The sequence below is a fragment of the Heterodontus francisci genome, chromosome 1 (genome assembly GCF_036365525.1).
Source record: "Heterodontus francisci isolate sHetFra1 chromosome 1, sHetFra1.hap1, whole genome shotgun sequence".
NCBI classification, from domain to species: domain Eukaryota; kingdom Metazoa; phylum Chordata; class Chondrichthyes; order Heterodontiformes; family Heterodontidae; genus Heterodontus; species Heterodontus francisci.
The window spans coordinates 91,235,494-91,251,433 of NC_090371.1; the positions used below are offsets into that span (position 1 = coordinate 91,235,494).

A 15,940-nucleotide genomic window follows, 5' to 3' on the forward strand; every position below is an offset into this window, starting at 1 on the left:
ACAGATAGTGAAGGGAGTGAGGGGATAGAGAGAGAGGGGGATGCAGAGAGAGGGGGACAGAGAGAGCAGGGATGACACAGAGAGGGGGGAAAACACAGTGGGGGGGGGACAACACGGTAGGGGCAGACAACATAGCTGGGGGACAACACAACTGGGGGGGAAACACAGAGAGGGGGAACACAGAGAAGGAGGGGAGAGAGAGAGAAACACAGAGTGAGAGACAGACAGACAGACATAGAGAGAGAGAGAGAGAAGGGAGAGAGATCAATCAAGATCACTCCTGACAGATGGACATCAATTCAGACTACTCTGCATCACTGCACAAGTGTACTGGCAGACATTGACTACTTGTGCAAGCAGAAAAATGCTAAGTATCTCACTAAATCAGTGTCCAACATAGTGATGAGAAAGTAAATCAATAAATTAGTCTTCTCATTTAAAGCTTCTCCACAAAAGTACACATTTGCTGTTGTTTCGATTAATAATAAGATAAATTTTTAATGCCTTTATCTTTCCAAAATTGTCTCACTGGCCCCCTATGTAAGACAAAAATGATAATGTGGTCCCCATGCAGCAAGGTTGGACACCCCTGCTCCCCTAAACCTTTAACCATGTGTTTTAAAATAACTTAGCAGCTAGATTATTTTAAAACACAAGTTTAAAGACATGTGTTATGTAAATTAATTTTAAAATGGCAAAAGTCACTTAGGGAATATCTAAATTTCTATGCTCTAGCTGGAATTACTTTCATTTGGGACACAAGCCCAATGACATGTTGAAAGTTACTGCATTTTTACTTCTATATGTCACAATTCTGCTGTTATTCATTTGGAATCACTTTGTTCCTGAACTTGTATTTAGGGGAAAACAGGCAAGAAAATCCAAGGAACCTCCAGAAGTCAGCACTGTAAGTTCCGTATGAATACAAGAGTATAGTGGATTCGGGCTGAATGATATTGGCAAAAAACATGCTGACCCATATACAATAGTTAGTAAATACAACGTAACACATAGCTTTAATAAACCTTAATCTATGATGAACTTTACAAAATCCATGCTGCATTAACAGTTTTAAAAACTGTCAGGGAAGACATAGTAAAAATTTATTGGGCTGGATTGTATAATTTCGCTGACGATCTCATGGTGAGCTTCAAAAATGGCAATCTGCCTGCGCAGACCGCACGTCGATGAGCCGCCACATCATTTAGCATAGCGGCTCATTTAAATGGCCGGGGTGGACTGCCTACCCTGATGACATGGAGGGGGTGGGCTGTCTGTCCCCGGCAATGGCATCAGGTGCCATTGTGCAGACGCCGACATAATTTTTTAAAGACTTCGAACTCTTCCATTTAATTAAAATTTTTAAAGAGCTAGTGATGTAAAATTTATACTAAGAAATTAAATAAATGTTTCTAGCCCCTCTACCACCTCCCCAATAACCATACAATTCATTCCTTGCCTTCTCCCCCCCCAAAACACCTGCCTTGTGCACCTGATCCTCTCCCTCCCAAAGTTCACAAACTTTAATCTTTACCCCTTCCCACCATCCCCTACACCAATCAAATCACTCTGATGCTGCTCCCCCTACCCCTCTGCACTGAAAAACTTACCTGGTCCCTCCTCCCCACTGGTATCCTGCTGTGGATTCCGGACGGGTATCCGAAGGTGCGGGAGTGCTGGCCACCAGCACCAATGTTGCAGCGGGATGGACGGCGGGAGGGGTAAGTAATTAATTAATTTATTTTCAGTTTTTTAAATATGTAGATTTTGCTCCTGTCGCCAAGCGGGGTGTCCGCTACGAGTCCTCGCCACTGCAGGTAATATCAGGCCGGGCCTTCCTGGCATTGTGGCCCTTGGCGGGCCTCTGCCGGAGTTATTTTCTGCACCCCCACCCCAGCCATGACCCCCATCATCGTCAAGGGTGGGGGGGGTGTGGCGGGTGGCTGTAAAATCCAGCCCATTATATTTCAGTGACCATGTTAGAAACAGTCATTAACTGATTTTTTTATTTTGCTGTGAATTGGAGTAAAGGACAAGTTTTATAAGTATGTCAAAGATTAGTAACTGCAGTTTGCATCAATTACTGTCCAGTTTGAGGGCAGATGACCTGAGTGGCCAATGTCATTTGAAAGTTGTCTGTAACATATAATTACATTATGCTATAAGTGCACCTTTGCGAACAGGTAAGAAATTTGGCTTGGACATATATTGGTTAGGCTGGAGTCCAATCTTACAGATAGTGATTAAACATTTTGGACTTGAATAATACATGCAGTAACAACTGCTCAACTTTTTGCAGAAAGGCTTTTTGTAATAATTATCTCGTCAGAGCGGAATCGGAATCAACAGTGATAGACTGAGATATGGACAGAGGTGGATTTCAGAGAATCGCTTTATTGGAGGAACTGAAGGGCACTCTTTAGTTGTAATTGTGGTTATCTAATTTTGTCACTAGCTTTGGAGAGCAAATGACATTTTGTCCATGAGAGATTCTGTTGTTTCTGTATTTTAAAATCCAGGACCTAGTTTAACAGCCTGTTAAGGCGAATAAACTAGTCTTGGCTATCTATCATTAATCTCTCTGTCCCTTCCTGTCCCACTACATTGTTGTTCCACATGAGTCTTCTGAAGTACTATCTGCTCCATCCTATAAAATCCTCCTAATTTGGAGATCACTGCCCTTTTGTTGGCTGCCTTGTCTTCAGGCACATATTACAAGCATGTGGAGACGTTTCACTAACATTGACCATGGGTTAAATTGTCTTGAGACAACAGCAGTGTGAGAAATGGTCCATCTTCCTATTGCAGATTTTTCTACTGCTTCATCTCAATGACCACAATAACACTCCTTTCCTTGAGCTTCCCAGTTTATTGGATTAATTTACACTCCTAACACAGTGTGAATCCACAGAGGTCATCTGATAAGGTCCACCTACCACCCCGTGACATGGTATGGCTAGCTCTATTCTACCAACAAAAGATATTCGTATTGGCATTGTATACTATTTTGCTTGATAGCTAGCTAATACAGTTGTGCTTCTCTCTATTAATGTTTGTATGCTTAATTTATAGGGAGAAATGTGTTTTAAATTGTACTGTGTTTTGATGGCATTAGATTGGCTATACACTTTATATACAGATTAATTGCCCCATGGCCATGGCTGAGTCAATAATTTTGGCAAATGTCTGTGGTGCGATATGTCGGTGCCTATCCCTGAATAGGTCCTCCCTACCCACTATTTAGACTCCTCATAGTTTTGTAAAGCTCAAATAAATCTCCCCTCAGCCTCCTCTGTTCCAAAGAAAACAACCCCAGTCTATCCAATCTTTACTTATGGCTACAGGCAACATCCTCGTAAATCCCTGTACTCTCTCGAGCGCCATCACATCCTTCCTGTAATGCGATGACCAAAACTGTATTCTATACTCTTGCTACAGCCTAATTAGTGTTTTATACAGTTTTTGCATAACCTCCCAGCTGGTGTATTCTATGCCTCGACTAATAAAGGGAAGTATCCCATATGCATTCTTAACCACCTTATCCATCTGTCCTGCTTCAGGGATCTGTAAACATGCACTCCAAGGTTCCTCTGTTTCTCTACACTTCGCAGTATCCTACCATTTATTGTGTATTCCCTTACCTTGTTTGCCCTCCCCAAATGTATTACCTCATATTTCTCTGGATTGAGCTCCATTTGTCACTGTTCCACCTACCTGACTAGTCCATCAATATCTTCCTGCACTCTGCAGCTTTCTGCCTCATTATTAACCACATGGCTAATTTTTGCATCATCTGCAAATTTCTTAATCATACCCCCTACATTTAAATCTCAATCATTGATATATACCAAAAAAAGCAAAGCAAACTGTACAGCATTGCTCAAGTGTAAACTCACCTGAATCAAACTCCAAGAAGTGGTATAATGCATTTCAAAATCATGAAATTTGAAATGATTACCTGTCATCTAAGCAATAGTTTGTGTAAGTTTAATATTATCTTTCTCTTGTACTCTCTGCCTGTATTAATAAAACTTATGATCCCATATGCTTTTTTAAGCTCGATCAGCTTGCTGTCCCACAGAACTTCTATCTAACTCTGCTATTCTACTCCCTTTAAAGTTTTGTATTTATTGCATATGTTCTATTCTTATTCTTCCTCCCAGAATGAATCACCTTGAATTTCTCAGCATTAAATTTTATCTGTCATCTATTTGTCTGATATGTTAATGTGTCAATGCCCTTTTGAGGTCCCTTACAGCCCTCTTCACAGTTACCTATATTCCCTTGTTTTGTATTGTCGACAAATTTTGATGCCAATTTGATATTTTGCTCCATACACAAATCCAGATCATTGGAAAACAATGGTTCTAACTATGACCCCCTGGAGGCAACACAGTTTATATTCTTCCAGTCTGGAAAGAAAAATACATGAATCACTGCTCTATGTTTACTGCCCTTTAGCCAACTTCCTATCTGTGCTGCCACATTGGGGAGAATTTTCACAGGCAAGGGGAGAGGGGTTTGGATGCGTGTGGGGAGTTAAATCCCCTAAAAGTGACATCAGGTCAGGATCCTGACATCATCCAGCCCTCTTCCATGTTTCATCCGGATGGGTTTGAAGGTGAGTGGAGAACTTCCTTGGAGCTGTTTGGAAGGTAACTAGATTATGCAAACAAACAATTAAATGTATCTTTAACCCTGAAATCAGGCTTTAACAGCCAGCAAACCTATTTCTCGAGTTGTCAGCAACTCGCCAGGTTCAATCAGGCTGTGCACAGTGGGAAAAGCTTCCTCAGTGAAACTGACAGGCTGGGAAACTTTTGATCAGTAAAACTGACAAGCTGCAGTAATGCCCAGGTGAGAGGCTCCTGCTCACGGCGTTTCTTGTCAGAGAGTGCTTTCAGTGCTTGACAGGTGATTGCCAACTTCTTGGAAGGCACTTCACCTGTTTAGCACTTCACTCACCTTCAGCTGCACTTCCCTGCTATCAGCCTTTACCACAGCACAGGAGCAGTTAAAGCAGCTCTACCTTGTACCTCTGATGAAGGACAAAAGGAGCAACAAGGCCAACACCAGGAGCAGCATGAGTAACATCAGCATCAACAGCAGCTGCCTTCCTCCTCAACCACAGGGCAGACAGTATGGGCACAGAGATCCAGCTCCAAGAAGATGAGATCCCCAACACAGGGTCTACAAGCAGAGGAACAGCTCTCTCAACATGTATGAGCACCAGTGCCTGAGGAGGTTCTGGCTTTCACAGCAAGTCATTGTTGACATTTACAGCCTCCTGAACAAGACCTCCTTCCCAGTGGCCAGGTGGGTACGCATTGCCAGTGGCTGTCAAGGTGTCTGTCACTGGAGGACCACATCTCTCGGGTCTCCGCCTCTCCACAACTTTGTGTGCTCTCTCCCCCTGCAAGGAGAGAAAACAGAGTTATGAGCATTAGAAATAAAAACAAGAAATGCTGGAACCACTCAGCAGGTCTGGCAGCATCTGTGAAAAGAGAAGCAGAGTTAACGTTTCTGGTCAGTGACCCTTCTTCGGAACTGACCCATAACGTTAACTCTGCTTCTCTTTTCACAGATGCTGCCAGACCTGCTGAGTGGTTCCAGCATTTCTTGTTTTTATTTCAGATTTCCAGCATCCGCAGTATTTTGCTTTTATATGAGCATTAGAAATGGCTTATGTGGAGAGGAGGGGAGGACAACATTTGTGGAGGGTGTAAGACATGGGTGCGAGAGGGCAACTGGATGAGTCTGAGTGAAAGCATGCCTGGAGAGAGAGGCAGTGTTAGAAATCACTCACGTCATTTATTTCTAAGTTCATTTGTTCTTTTTATCTGAGCAAATGATGGCTGCAATATCACTGTTCTTATTCCAATGTGTTTTGAATAGAAATCTTCAAGCTGCTGTAATATCCTAAAATCTTCGGCATGTTAAAAAAATGAATCATGGGGCCATTTTCTCTGAAAGGACATTGTCCTAGAAGGGTTCATGTTTAGACAGCCCAGCAGGCTTGGGAGCTGAAACAAAAATAAATTGTACACCGGAAAAGGAAATTATTCTTAAATATGTCACCCCATTCCCACAGGGTATAACTCAAAACAGACTGAGTAAATATGATATTTTTCATGACACCGTAGTAGGAAGTTGGAGTTCCCTCAGAACTAAAAGTCAGAGAGAAAGGAATATGATAGCCTGAGCAAAGGAGATGACATATTTTGTTCAGGACGCTAGTGTGTTGATGTTCCTTTAACATCATCACTATAGGTTAACTTTATGTTGTGAGCATAACTTCTCATGGGATTATTATGCCAGTGTTGAAAAGTGATGGAGATCAATGGAAAATGCAGGCAGTGAGGTCATAAGCACCGACTAGGATTTTCCTCTCCTCCCCAATGGGACTAGCTGAAGTGCATGCAAGGGGCAGTGCAGAGAGTAGAGCTTGGGTCCCCAGTTGATTTTCCTCACATCCACACACTTTCTGCTGCTTCGGGAGGCGCCAAGGGGCAGCTGGTTTTAGCCCCTGGGAAGTGTTGATAACAACCATCAGTTCTCTCACTTGGAGGGAGAGGGGAGACTGCTGCTAGCCCATCTGATTCCATTCTGGCCATCACTTACCTTTCTATATCGGCTACAGTCTCTGCCGAGGCCTACTATCTTCTCATATCCAGGCACTTCTGCCCCGTTACATACCTGGCAACCTTCTCTCATGCAGCAACACTGCTGGGATTTCACAGTGCAATGGCAGGCTCCTTCTTAGTGGCAGAAACCTGGAAAGAAAACCTCTGCAGAACTCTGAGGTGCAGAGGGATCTAGGTGTTCTAGTGCAGGAGTCACAAAAAGTTACAAAAAGCAGGTACAGCAAGTAATAAAGAAGGCTAATGGAATGATATCCTTTATTACGAGAGGAATTGAAAATAAAAGTAAGGATGTTATGCTTCAGTTATACAGGGCATTGGTGAGACCACATCTCGAATACAATGTGCAGTTTTGGTCTCTTTTTATTTAAGGAAGAATGTAAATGCATTGAAGACGGTTCAGAGGAGGTTTACTAGACTGATACCTGGAATGAGCGGGTTGTCTAATGAGGAAAGGTTGTGTAGACTGGACTTGTTTTCACTGGAGTTTAGAAGAGTGAAAGGAGACATGACTGAAGTTTATAAGATCCTAAACAGTCTTAAAAAGGTGGATGTGGAAAGAATGTCTGAGGAGAGGTTGGGAAAAACTCAGATTGTTTTCACTGGAAAGACGGAGGTGGAGGGACGACATGATAGAGGTTTACAAAGTTATGAGCGGCATGGACAGAGTGGATAGTCAGAAGCTTTTTCCCAGGGTGGAAGAGTCAGTTACTAGGGGACATAGGTTTAAGGTGCGAGGGGCAAAGTTTAGAGGGGATGTGCGAGGCAAGATTTTTACACAGAGGGTGGTGAGTGCCTGGAACTTGCTGCCAGGGGAGGTGGTGGAAGCAGATACGATAGCGACGTTGAAGAGACATCTTGACAAATACATGAATAGGAAGGGAATAGAGGGATATGGGACCCGGAAGAGCAGAAGGTGTTCGTTTAGGTAGGCATCAAGATTGGCGCAGGCCTGGAGGGCCGAATGGCCTGTTCCTGTGCTGTACTGTTCTTTGTTCTTGTGGGTGTGTCCAGAACTAGGGGGCACTGTTTTAAAATTAGGGGTCGCCCTTTTAGGACAGAGATGAGGAGAAATTTTTTCTCTCAGAGGGTTGTGCGACTTTGGAACTCTCTGCCTCAGAAGGTAGTGGAGGCGGGTCATTGAATAATTTTAAGGCAGGGGTAGAAAGAATCTTGTTAGGCAAGGAAATCAAGGGGTATCGAGGGTAGATGGGAGTGTGAAATTCGAAACACAAATAGATCAGCCATGATCTTATTGAATGGCGGAGCAGGCTAGAGGGGTCGAATGGCCTACATCTGCTCCTAATTCAAATGTTCATAATGCCAGCGTCTATTTCCTTGGGTTTGCCGGTGGCGACCTGTGCACTGCACAATTTCCTGCTCCTGCCCAGTGACCTCTACATCATTCCCACTGGCTTTGGTTAGGAGTCAGTGAGGGGAGATTAAAATGAGGTCTAGGCATTAAAATTGTCTATGCCTCACAGTCATGGGGTGGCCGTATGAATTACTTGCTGCTTCGATGCCTGGATCCACAATTTCTATTCCAGGTTAAAACAGGGGCTCAAGCTTGTATGAATGGGAGGGAGGCCATTCTTGTGTGAAGTGAACATGTGGAATTTGATTCATGTGACAGTTTGGTGCCAGTGAGAGTTCAGGAGAACACTCAAAGCATTTTAAATTGGCACAGATGAAGTGAGATTTTCATGCAGGAAAGCCTTGCCCTGCACCCTCCAACATTGTGAGTGGATAGAAGGACCAGTGCAAACATGTCCAACAAAGGCAATCACCCTTGGGTATTAACTGGCATATCCAAGTCCTGACCAATTTTTCCAGACCTTCTGCTGGACTCCTGACCACCTTTAGCTGGGCCTGGTGATAGGTTCAGAAACACCTAATATTTTCTTAGTTATTTGATTAGCAATACTTAAATATATAAAAATAGTATATGTACTGTGAATTATAAGTGGGCTGTGCCTTTTTAAAAAGCTTTTTAATGTGAAACACCCATATTTTCTTTAAAAGTATTGATCCCATGATGGATTAAAAATGTGATTTAGGACTCTATCATTATCAGGCACCTGCAATCTTTTTGTCATGTATTTGTAGGGGTTTAGGGAAGGAGCAAGGTAGTGGGACTCTTTGAAAGAGCAAGAACAGGCACTATAGGCTGTGTGGTCTCTTTCTGTGCTGTATGATTCCATAATACTGCCGTAGGCTTTATAAAGATGGAAATTATCTGGTGAACTATCTTAGGCTGATTTTCAGGTATTCTTAGCCTTAGCTTACTTGCTAAAGGAAAAACTAATCTGAAACACTTGAGCAATTGAACCCCTCAGGCAATTGCATGAGGCATGTGTGAGTCTTGCTAGTGAATAGTGCTAGACTGGTGTCAGAGCTAAACCTGGTGCTTTCTGCCCTTTAGCTTAGTTACAGTCCCCACCACTAGCCTGTTGGGAAAAAGCTGACTTACCATTTAGATAAGCATCAAACCTAAAACCTTTCTGCTCTGCAATACACTGTAGAGTACATTCCTTTCTGAGTTGTTCAGAAGTGCTGTATCTCTGAATAAATAAATAAATAAATAAAAAATGTATTCTTCACTGCCATCAACCAAAGACAAATAAATAATCTGGGATTGGCATGGATCCCCTCTTTACATCTAATCAAAAGATATTTAATGTACTAAATAGAAGTTGTTTTCCCAAGGGTCTAATCAATGAGTAATTTGTTAATTTTTTCATATAACTATAAAAAAATCGCACATGTTGTGCTGTTAAGTCCTTGATCTCTGCTTGAGAACAGCAACAGGAAAAAAGGCAGAAACTGGGATAGCAGTAGGGTGTGTCAGGGTGTTGGAGGCAGTGCAGTGGGGTGGGTCAAGGGTGGTGGGTCGGGGTGTTGGTGAAGGCAGCGTGGGGGTGGGGGTGGTGGGGGTGAAGTGGTGGTGGTGCAGCAGGGTGGTGGAGGCAGTGCAGTGGTGGTGCTGTGGGCGGGGGATGGGGGGTTGAAGTGCTGGTGGTGAGGGGCTGGGGTGAAGTGGTGCCGGGGGTGGGGTGGGGTGCGGGGGTTGGGTGGGGTGAAGTGGTGGTGGTGTGGGGGGGGAGTGACGTGATGGTGATGCGGAGGGGGTGAAGTGGTGGTGATGTTGGGGGCTGGTGAAGTGGTGGTGGTGCAGGTGGGGGGTGAAGTGGTGGTGGTGTGGGTGGGGAGGTGGTGAAGTGGTGGTGATGTTGAGCGGGGGTGAAGTGGTGGTGGTGCGGGTGGGGGGGTGAAGTGATGGTGGTGCGGGGGGGGTGGGGGTGAAGTGATGGTGGTGAAGTGGTGGTGGTGCGAGGGGGAGGTGGTGAAGTGGTGGTGGTGCGGGGGGGGTGGGGGTGAAGTGGTGGTGGTGCTGGTGGGGGGGTGGTGGTGAGGTGGTGGTGGTGCGGGGGGGAGTTGTGAAGTGGTGGTGATGTTGAGGGGGGGTGAAGTGGTGGTGGTGGGGGGGGGGTGGGGGGGTGAAGTGGTGGTGGTGCGGGGGTGAAGTGGTGGTGGTGCGGGGGGTTTGGTGGTGAAGTGATGGTGGTGCAGGGTGGTTGGTGGTGGTGCGGGGGTGGTGGTGGTGCGGGGGTGGTGGTGGTGTGGCGGTGTTGGTGGTGAAGTGGTGGTGGTGCGGGGGTGGTGGTGCTGAAGTGGTGGTGGTGCGGGGGGGTTGGTGGTGAAGTGGTGGTGGTGTGGCGGTGTTGGTGGTGAAGTGATGGTGGTGCGGGGGGGTTGGTGGTGAAGTGGTGGTGGTGCGGGGTTGGTGGTGGTGAAGTGGTGGTGGTGCGGGGGGGTTGGTGATGAAGTGGTGGTGGTGCGGGGGGGGTGGTGAAGTGATGGTAGTGCGGGGGTGGTGGTGAAGTGGTGGTGGTGCGGGGGGGAGGTGGTGAAGTGGTGGTGGTGCGGGGGGGTTGGTGGTGAAGTGATGGTGGTGCAAGGGTGTTGGTGGTGGTGAAGTGGTGGTGGTGCAGGGGGGTTGGTAGTGGCGAAGTGATGGTGGTGCGGGGGGGGTGGTGGTGAAGTGGTGGTGGTGTGGGGGGATTGGTGGTGGTGAAGTGATGGTAGTGCGGAGGTGGTGGTGGTGAGGTGGTGGTGGTGAGGTTGTGGTGGTGCGGGGGGGAGGTGGTGAATTGGTGGTGGTGTAGGGGGGTTGGTGGTGGTGAAGTGATGGTAGTGCGGGGGGGTGGTGGTGAAGTGGTGGTGGTGTGGGGGAGATGGTGGTGGTGAAGTGATGGTAGTGCGGGGGTGGTGGTGGTGAAGTGGTGGTGGTGCGGGGGGGAGGTGGTGAATTGGTGGTGGTGTGGGGGGGGTTGGTGGTGGTGAAGTGATGGTAGTGCGGGCGTGGTGGTGGTGAAGTGGTGGTGGTGCGGGGGGGGTTGGTGGTGAAGTGGTGGTGGTGCGGGGGGGAGGTGGTGAAGTGGTGGTGGTGTGGGGGGGTTTGTGGTGGTGAAGTGGTGGTGGTGCGGGGGGGAGGTGGTGAAGTGGTGGTGGTCCGGGGGGGTGGGGGTGAAGTGGTGGTGGTGTGGGGGGGGTTGGTGGTGGTGAAGTGATGGTAGTGCGGGCGTGGTGGTGATGAAGTGGTGGTGGTGCGGGGGGGGTTGGTGGTGAAGTGGTGGTGGTGCGGGGGGGAGGTGGTGAAGTGGTGGTGGTGTGGGGGGGTTTGTGGTGGTGAAGTGGTGGTGGTGCGGGGGGGAGGTGGTGAAGTGGTGGTGGTCCGGGGGGGTGGGGGTGAAGTGATGATGGTGCGGTGGGGAGGTGGTGGGGGGGAAATACGAGGAGCCTTTTGGAAACAGAAAGGAAAATCTGTGAAGACAGTTGAAGAAGTGAACGGGACAGAAATGCTGGAGGATGGTTAAGTCGAGTGAGATGATCCATTGATGTGGGCTAGCAGAGCACATTTGCTATTTTGAATTATTATGCAGATAAGTTAGATGGTTTGAATTAAGTGTATCCATCATAATGTTTGACCTTTTCATTCACTTTATTGTGGAATAACAATTCATATCTGGGCTCAGCTCATCAAATCTTCGCTTGGTCCTTCTTTCAAGAAATTGAAGAAGCACTGGTGTGAAGACACAAATATCCAGTCTAGGATATAAGGGTGTATTGTTACATCCCCAGGCTATACTATGATGCAAGTAGATACTGGACTGTGTGACTCAATGCCAGAAAAATAAGACATTCATATTATTAACGGGTGCAAGTGATATCATTGAATCCAAGAAGGTATCTATGGCAACCTTGTGTTTGTAACACTATAGAACTGATTTTAACCTAATGTGGCTGGTGGGTACAGGGCGAGTTTGATTTTGACATCTGCTTTACATCCATCAAATCTTACGCTACATTGACATTATGGAACATAAAACCAGGTGTAGTGTAAAATTGATATCAGGTCAGAACCCACCCACTTCCTGCTGGCTGGGTTAAATTAAATCAGTGCTCATATTTTAATTTCTGGTGATGCTCGATGTACTTAATCAACTAAATACGCTTTTCAGATTCAGGAAACTAGTTACTGACGGGTCAGAAATGAAATTCCAACTTGGTTGATATTATCTAATGGTATCACTTCCATTTGATGCTCTGAGTATAAGGATGTGTAATACAGAGTGCAACTCACAAAATGTTTCTGACGGAAAACAAACAAAACTCTGCATTCAGTGCAGCATTCAGAGGAATCGGCTAGTTTCTGTCTAAGGAAATCAGCACTGTGTTCATTGGGATTTAGTTGTTTTAAGAATAAGCCTGGAAGCCTGGCTTATAAAAATCAAATACGTGTTTTTTTAAAAAGCTAAGATTGATGGGATTTCAGCAACTGAAAACTGTTGTTATCTTCTGAGTTCATCACTGACCTCTGACAGGAATAGAAAGTGAATGTGTGTAAAGGGGAGCAACAAACTTTACTTCAGAAGATTTTCATTTTTAAAAGAATTCGAAACAAATAATTATATCGCAGATAATTTTAATAATACAATATAATTTTTTGGCTGGTGCAGATACAATAGGCTGAATGGCCTTCTTCTGTGCTGTACATTTTCTTTGGTTCTATGCTTCTATGGCTCTACAAAAAGAAAAAACAGAAATCAAAAGTAAAATTCTCGAAACACATAGTTGGCCAGTCAGCATCCGTACGACTTTGTTTTGGGTATGTCAGAACATGAGTCTTATGCAGTCACAAGATGTTTACAGGAGGAAGATCTTTGGATCCATCTTAATTCTTCCATCCAGAACAATCCTCTATATCACCCTACTCCTCCACCCCCACACCCCCCCCCCCCCCCGCCCCCATTATTGCATTTAATTTTTTCTTAAATTATTTCTGAGTTATCTCCTTCAACTAGTACTATGATTCCCCAGACAGCGCTGCCAGCCACTCATCAATGACATTGATGAAGAAACCCACACGGGCTGTGCAGGTAGTGGCTTGCAGTGCTGTCTGCCCCCAGGAATTGACATAAGTCTGTGTAACACCACTTGAAGCAGCGCTACACAAACAATTTTCTCCCCTTTTGTCTTTTACTAGTTTGAACCTGTGTCCCTTTGTCTTATTTCCACAATTTAAATTTAAAAAAACCTAACTTTTTCCAAACCATTTACTATCTTTTACACCTCTATAAGGAGATCGCTTTTCCAGGAGAAAAACCTAATTGTCTCCAGTATTTTCTCCTAACTCAGATTCTTGTCATTAGAGATCAGCCTCATTGAAGTGGAAGTTTCATAGAGCTCCATATCTGAAGGGAAATTACAAAACGTTACGATCATGACGATGCATGGTACAAATACTTCGTCAGATAGAATATCTGATTCTTGTGTGGAGTACATCTTCTGTTGGTGCTCAAAATTGTGTATCTTGCAGAAGATAACATTTCCAACTTATTTTAAAGCCAGCAGCAGCTGTGAGCAATATCTAAAGAAAATTCAAAAGCGTGGTTACAGTCCAGTTGAGTGTCTGTCAAAAATATTTTTTAATGCAAAAATACTTAGTTCAAGGTAATTATAGATTTATTTCCGATTTTCGGCAAGTGGTCAAAATGTAAAAGCAGCAACAAGCCTCCTGTTATGAAATAAAACAAAAACTGCAGCGTTTGTGCAGCCACGTTAATGTTTTCTCTCTGTGCTCGCCACTATTGATTTATTTTTCTCCCTTTTTGATCTTCTGGTGCCATGCAGGATTCGTTGGGTAAGTCACAAAGCTAATGCCCTCTTCCCAGGATTCTGTCAATATTACTAAAAATTATCATTCAATGTTTACTCTCTGTCTAGCTATGAGAAAATTCCTGACCACCATTCATTGTACCTACCCCTGGATTTTGCCTTGCTGTATGGATGCCTGTCACTTCAATTTTCTCAGCACATTATTGAATTTTTCTGATTTCCGGTCCTTCTGCGGCATTCCTAGTGGATTTATGGCAATGTGCACTGGAAGAGCTGGGGATGTCCAGCCCCATACAGAGCATTAAAGAGTCACAGAAGTTGTTTTGACTTTTGATAGGGAGAAAAAAGGGCAACAGTAGGCCATTAACCTACAGTCCCGATTGTCATGGACTTCATCTGGGAGAGTAGTATAATGGACCACTCAATCCATCTTGTCCATTTCACCCAAAGTCAAATTACACCCACCGGTCATCAAGAAAATCTATTTGGCAATTTTTTTTTATATTCATAAAATAATGGAATATTGTAACACAGAAGGAGGTTATTCAGCTCATCGAGTCTGTGCCAGCTCTTTCAAAGAGCCTTCCAGTTAGTCCTGCTCCTCTGCTCTTTCCCCAAATCTCTGCAATTATCTTATCTCCTTCAAGTATTTATCCAATTCAATTTTGAAGACGACTATTGAATCTAAATCCACCACCCCATCAGAAAGTGCATTCCAAATCCTAACAACCCATTGTGTAAAATATTTTTCCTCATGCCACCTCTGGTTCTTTTGCAAATTAATTTAAATCTGTGTCCTTTGGCTATCACTATCAGTAACAGTTCATCCTTATTTACTTTATCTAAACCCGTTCTGATTTTAAAGAACTCTGACAAAATCTCCCCTTATCCTTCTCTGCTCTAAGGAGGACAACCCCAGCTTCTCCAGTCTATCCATGTAACTGTTATCTCTCATCCCTGGAACCATTCTAGTAAATCTCTCTGTATCCTTCCCAAAACCTTCATGTGATTCCCCAAAGTGTGGTGCCCAGAATTGAGCCCAATTCTCCAGCTGGAACTGAATGACTGTTTTATACAGGTTTAGGAAAACTTCCTGGCATTTGTGAAATAAAAACAGAAAGTGCTGGAAATACTCAGCAGGTCTGGCAGCATCTGTGGAGAGAGAAACAGAGTTAACATTTCATGTCTGTGACCTTTCATCTGAACTGGCAAAAGTTAGAAATATAATAGGCTTTGAGCAAGAAGGGCAGATAGGGCAAGATAAGGCAGAGGGCAAGTGTCATGCAGGCCCCCACCTGCCAAGACTGAGTCATACATTATTTCACCGCATGAACATTAAAACTTGAAATTGTGGCTGGGAAGAAAAGAGAGCCTATCACAAGGAATTGCCAAGCCCCTGACTGAAAAAACACTTGCATGCTGGTAAACAGTGTTGGAACAAAAGACCCAGTCCCTGATTCTCCAATACACAGAAGACCTGATCAAGCCAGTTTAGTCACGTGAACTAAAAGGCTGTTTAAATTTGAACTTGCTGAGAGGAAGAAACTCAGAAAGCTGTTTGCTCCTGGACTGAGAACACCTCTTTTCTGTCTGCTCTCATCTCTTTCTCACGGAACAGAAGACCCTTTGAAGACACGTGAACTCAAAGAGAAAAAAGTCTCCTACGTGAACAAGGTTTAAGAAGAATACTGGGTCCCAATGAAAAGTAAGAGCTGTCTACAATCAAAGACGCTAGGGCGAGCCGGAAACACAGAAACAGTAACAGGAAACCGCCTTCAGAGATTGCCTCAAACCTCTCTACTTTATTTTTCTTCTCTTTTCTGTCCCTATTTGCATGTGTGTATCATGTGTGCATGCCCGCATGGGCGTGTCGTATATCCGTAGGTGTTAACCGAATTAGAGTTTAAGTAAGTTTAATAAATTTCACTTTTCTTCTTTAAACCTAAGAAAACCTGGTGTGCTCATTTCTTTGCCTTATCATGGAAAGTGGTGAACAAGGATTCACCAAGGGGGAGCTCAAAACACAGTGTGTTTAAAAATTAAACCCTGCTAAAATAAGACCAGGTAAAGACAGTAAAAGTCCCTAGCACCTTTCTCACCTGGTTGTAACACAAGAGAGA

General features: G+C 44.6%; 1 protein-coding gene and 1 long non-coding RNA gene across 2 annotated transcripts in view; one reads left to right on the plus strand and one right to left on the minus strand.

Moving 5' to 3' along the window:
• The window catches only part of parp8 (poly (ADP-ribose) polymerase family, member 8), a 475,386-nt gene that overhangs the window by 69,231 nt on the left and 390,215 nt on the right, over window positions 1–15,940 (plus strand). The gene's annotated exons all lie outside the window — the stretch shown is intronic.
• Window positions 12,649–15,940, minus strand: part of LOC137370857 (uncharacterized) — an 80,959-nt gene continuing 77,667 nt past the window's right edge. Inside the window, exon 3 of the long non-coding RNA XR_010975135.1 lies at window positions 12,649–12,726. This is a non-coding gene — a long non-coding RNA (uncharacterized lncRNA). The remainder of the gene's footprint in view (window positions 12,727–15,940) is intronic.